Source organism: Miniopterus natalensis, chromosome 10 (assembly GCF_054644295.1).
Source record: "Miniopterus natalensis isolate mMinNat1 chromosome 10, mMinNat1.hap1, whole genome shotgun sequence".
Taxonomy (NCBI): domain Eukaryota; kingdom Metazoa; phylum Chordata; class Mammalia; order Chiroptera; family Miniopteridae; genus Miniopterus; species Miniopterus natalensis.
The window spans coordinates 29,438,835-29,444,671 of record NC_142090.1 but is presented as its reverse complement, the minus strand read 5'-3'; the positions used below and the strand labels follow the sequence as shown (position 1 = coordinate 29,444,671).

Sequence of the window (5,837 nt, the reverse complement as noted above, 5' to 3'; positions counted from 1 at the left end):
TCCTTACATGAGTATGCTTTGTGGAGTCTGTGAGTCCTTTAAGTACCTATACATGGAAAATCTGTGCAATTTCTCAATAAACTTGCAAAATACAGATCTTAGTCTCTGAGTCTGTTTACTGGAAAACCCTGACTTATAAAAATAACAAAGTTTGAAAAGTGTAGTAATGAGATGAACTCTGGAGTTTTCAGCAGCAGGAAAGTGGTGATTACCTATATAGGGTTCTTTAGCCTACTTTCATTTTCTATGCCTTTGTTATGGGTTGAATTGTGTCCCTCTAAAATTCATATATTAGAGTCCTAACCTCCAGAATCTCAGAAGGTGACTTTATCTGGAAATAAGATCATAGCAGGTGTAATAAGTTAAGATGAGGTCATACTTGAGTGGGGTTGACCCCTAATCCATTATGGCTGGTATTTTTATATAAAAGAGAAATTGGACACACACAAATAATAGTCAAGCCATGTGAAGATGAAAGCACATAAAGTGATGCATCAGGAGACCAGGAAGACTGACAAAAAAATACCACAAACTAAGAAAGAGGTATGGAACAGATTTCTTCCTCATAGCTCTCAGCAGGATCTAACCCTGCCATTGCCTTGATCTTGGACTTCTAGTTTTCAAAACTCTAAGACAATAAATTCTTGTCTAAGCCACCCAGCTTATGGTACTTTGTTACAGCAGCCCTAGCAAACCAATACAGTCCTTGCATCAAATTCAAATCCCCAAAACAGTAATTCGGATTTTTTCAATGATAAAATAAACCAAAAATTTGCTGCACCAGATGACAGGACAACAAAAGTGTCAGAAATGACCTTGAGATTTCAGTCCTATTGATTGAGAAGATGATGATTTCCTTAATTGGAATTTAGAACACCAGAGTTGAAACAAGTTTTATAGATAACTCAATGTTTTATATATTTCAGTTTGTGATAGTGATGAAATATCCATGTGGAGATGTCCAGCAAGGGATTAGAAATTTAGGTTTGGAGCTTGAGAAAGGGACTGAAGGTAAAAATGTACATATGAGGATAATTTTTGTAGGGGTAACTTTTGAAGAAAAGTTAATCTTTAACTGTGATCTGGACCAGGAACAAACCAACAATAACTTAGAGGTGATACCATAGCAGGTTTGTGATTGTTTCTGTAGGCAGTGCTTAAGGAATTGAAGAGAAACAATCAATGCAGTAGCTAAAGTTTTCAGGCCAGGTAGAGAAGAGAATAATCTACTGGGAAAAAATTCAAGTGCCAAATTTCACAGTGAAAAATAATGTGTACTCAAAAATCTTGGAGCAAAGGTCAAAAGTAGAAAATGGAGAGAGATAAATTTAGGAGAAAAGTTATATTAAATTAGTTGTTGCCAAGGCAACTCACTGAGGGAAAAACAATCTTTTCGGCAAATGATGCTGAAACATCAGGATATCTGCATGCAAAGGAATGAAATTGGATTGGTACATCACATCATATATAAACAGTAATTCAAAATGAATCAAAGACCTAGATATAAAAGCTAGATATATAAAATCTTACTAGAAAATGTAGGCATAAATCTTTATGACCTTGGATTCGAAAATTGTCTCTTAATATGATAGTAAAATCTCAAGCAACAATATAAAAAATAGACAAAAATTAAAAACCTTTTGTAGTTTAAAGGACACCATCAAAAAATTAAAAGACCACCAACAGAATTGGAAATAAAACTCTGTAAGTTACATATCTGATAAGGAATTTGTATCTAGAATATATAGAAAATTATTACAATAATTAAAAACAAATAACTCAAAATATGGGCAAAGGATCTGAATAGACATTACAACAGAGAGATATAGATGGCCAACAGGCACAGGAAAAGATGTTCACATAATTAGACATTAGGTAAATGGAAATCAAAACACCCAGGTATGACTCACATAAACTAGAATGCTTATGAGAAAAAGAAAAGTATTAATAAGTATTAGTAAAGATGTAAACAAACTGAACTCACATACTGAAATTCACATCTCTTCCCTACCTGGCCTGAAAACTAGCTACTGACCTGCAGTGGTTGTTTCTCTTCAACTCCTTCAGAAAAGTAAAATGGTGCAGTCTCTTTGGCAAAGTATCTGGCATTTTCTCAAAAGGTTAGGCATGACCCAATAATTATCCCCTATGTATGTACCAGAGAAAAATAAAAACATGTCCACACAAAATCTTATACACAAATGCTCATAGCAATATTACTTATAATAGTCCAAAGTAGAAGCAACCTAAATGCACATAAATTTATAAATGGATTAACAAAATGTGATATATTCTTACAATGCAATATTATTTGGCAATAAAAAGGAATGAAGTGCTGGTTCTTGCTACAACCTGGATGGACCTTTAAACAATACATTAAATGAAAAAGTCATTCATATAGGACCACATATTGTGTAATTCCATTTATATAAAGTGTTGAGAATAGGGATAGAAAATACATTAGTTGTTGCTTAACGCTGAGGGTGGGGTGGCAATGGGGATGCAAAATTAAGACTAAGGGGTATGGCATTTCTTTGCCGGTATTGAAAATATCATAAAATTGATTGTGCTGATAGTTTCACAACTTTGTGTTGTACTAAGAATCATTAAATAATACACTTTGAGTGAATTGTATGGTATGTAAATTATATCTTGATAAAGCTGTTAAAAAAATTCTACTTAAGGATAGAGTGTGGTAAATGAGGACAATAGAGAGCAGGTTTTAGGAAAGGGGTCCAGTTTTATCTGGGTGAAATAAGATCAAATAGACATCAGAGCCAGAGTGTCATGTTGCTAATTGAAGAGATTAAAAAAACAACAACACCCTCTTCACTAGCAAAATACACTTCTTGTTTTAGTCTGTTCAGGCTAGTCTAACAAAAATACCATAGACTAGATGGCTAATAAACAATATAAATTTATTTCTTACAGTTTTAGTGGCTGGGAAGTCAAAGATCAAGGTGTGAGCAGATTTGGGGTCTGGTGAGGACATACTTCCTGTTTCCCAGACAACTGTCTTCTCCTTGTGTGTCTTCTCATAACAGAAGCAGGAAGGAATCTCTCTGGGATCACTTTTATAAAGACATTAATCCTGTTCATGAGGACTACATCCTTATGACTAATCACTTCCCAAAGTCCCAGTTTCTAATACCATTACCTGGTGGGTGGTAAGATTTCAACATATAAATTTTAGGAGGACACAAACAGTCAGTCCATAGCCCTTGTATAGTGAAGAGTCTTAATAAACATGAAAAATTTGGGTCTTTTAAAATAAACGTCAGCTGTTCTGTATTGAGTCCCCTTCTTCTCTTTCCTTAATAGTATTTTTTTTGCCAGATTTAATAACTTCTCTGCAATTTTTGTGCAATGGAACAGTCCAATTCTGGTGTTCAAGAATTAGTTTCTTAAGTTCAAAACCTAAATCTCACATCCAGTGCCAACCCCCCCCCCCCCCAAACACACTGGTAGTGTGTAGGAGGGAGGTATTTTCTGACTCTCAGACATTTTCTCTGCCCTCTTACTTTGGAGCCAAGCAGAAACATTTCTCCCCTACTTCTTCCTTCCACCTTTTAGTGGTAGCTATCTTTAGGGTTGTGATGAAAGAAATAAAGAAGAAACAACTTACCATGATTCAGAGAAGATCCCTAGGTATGCAAAAAGGCCCATAAGCTTGCCCTCAGCACAAGGATGAGGATTCAACCTGGAGAAAGACTATGTCATTCCCTGCCCATGTGAACCAATCTTTATTTACCCTTTCTCTGGTATCTTTCCAAATGCTGGTATTAGCTTCTTTGCCCAAAGAATAATGACCACCCCCCCCTTCCATTGCTGCTGTTGAGCCTTAAGCATTATCTCATATTATTTTACTCAAGTCCTTGGAAAAAATGTTTAATTTAAACAATCTTTACTCCCAATTCTATTAGTTATGTATGAGCTATTAGTTGTTACAGGTTATTCATTCTAGAAATCTATTGTAAGGGTTATTACACACAAAGTACTATACCTGCAGGGTAAAGTTTTCCTTTTTTTCATTTGTCTTAATCTGAGGAGTGTAGAAACTGAATTGTTCAGGACATCAGCAAATACTGTAACCTTACTTCCCATCCTTTTCTTTGCTCCTCCTCTGTCATTACCTGCTATTTTCTCTTGTTCTTTATTGCTTTCTTCAAAATATCAGACTCCAGCCGATACTCTATACAAATCCAATGAAATCACTGGCAGCTAAAACTGTGCATGTGTGTATGTGTTTTCTAATTAATTGCTTCTTTCTATAGATTTAAGCTACTTTATCTGGATCATGGCATGTTGAACACAAAGGCACACTAAATACTAAATAATTTACTTCTAGTTCTTCCAAATACTAACATATTCTCTGGTGAGTTGGGCAGCAGTAGTAATTATATTTGTAGGCTTTTCTTTGTCAAAACTGGCAGTAGCTTTTTTGACACCACTAAAAATGACACTGACAGTATAGAGTCCTTGGGGTAGTCCACATGCATTTTTTTAAGAAAATAAATGTCACAGTACTGTGAAAACAATCATACTTTTTGGCACTTAAAATTATACCTCACCATGTCAAGGTAAAAATAACTTGGGACAACAGTTATGACTTCGATTAAGAATACTGTGAGAAACATAGTAATATTGAAACCATACATTTTTAAGTTCTTCTACTTAGTTCTCTCATGCTAACTCCATAGGGTATAACTACCCAATCTATGAGCTGATTAGGCATGAAAACCTCTCACTTTTCTATAATTTTGGATCTACAAGTGGTAACTTCTCCAGATGTCAGGCAACACAGATTTTTGGACAACTTTCAGAGCTCCAGAGGAAAAGTGACTATACACAAGTGGGAAGTGATAATTCAATACTATTTGACTTGAGATTTTGAAGTATGACTCTCACTTAACTCAGCCAAGGAAGGCCAAAGGCCATTTTCTGGAAGAGGCACACATATGAAAAATGAAAAGACATTTACTTATTTGCACTTATTTTCCTGTGAGCAAAACCAGTTTATTTAACCAGTCTCAAGTTTATCTGACCATCATATACATAACTGGAAGGAGAAACTGAACCTTATTTCTATACTTTAGTACTAATTTTACCAAAGTAAAACAAGAAGAATGCCTTTCCCCAAGGGAGAAATTATAGCATGGCATGAAATACACGGTGGTGCAAAAGTAGGTTTATAGTTATTCATATGGAAAATAATACAATAATTAATAAATAATAATTCAAGAATAAACTATATTCATGTACTCACAACTATAAACATACTTTTGCCCCACTTTATATACTGAGCCTTTGAAAATGGGTCCCACCCTAAAGTGTTGACCATGTTTTCCAACTAACTGCTCTTCTAACTGCATGTGAAAAGCATGCCTGCATACACACTGGGGAAGGAATATTGAGAGTGTGGCCGTGGTTACAATAAATCTTCTTTTTTTCCCCTTAAGAAAAAGCATGAACATAGTTCCTTGCTACCACAAAGTATGCAGTTGAGTTCCCTACATTTGGGAAAATTGCAGGGGTCAGTACATAAGAAATGCAAGGTATTAGCCTCAACCTAGGAAAACCACATTTGTGATCACTGTATCTCCCTGGCCAGGTAAGAATCAGTAAATCTTTTTTGTTTTCCAGACTTGAATTCCTAACCTTTCCTCTTCTTTGGGACAGAAGAAAGTCTAATAACCTCACTTTATACCAAATCCTGGATCATCATGGATAAATTTTCTAATATATTTCTAACTCATCCATCTTTTTCCATTTGGAATCTTCATTTTTTATTCTGTATATCAATATAAGATAGACTAGCTTTTCTAAACTTCATTCAC

General features: G+C 35.0%; 1 non-coding gene across 1 annotated transcript; it reads right to left on the bottom strand.

The window, feature by feature from the left end:
• Positions 1-5,455: 5,455 nt before the first annotated feature.
• Positions 5,456-5,619, bottom strand: LOC148092225 (U1 spliceosomal RNA). The gene has a single exon (XR_015715225.1). It is a non-coding gene; the product is annotated as a U1 spliceosomal RNA (small nuclear RNA).
• Between the last annotated feature and the right edge of the window lie 218 nt (positions 5,620-5,837).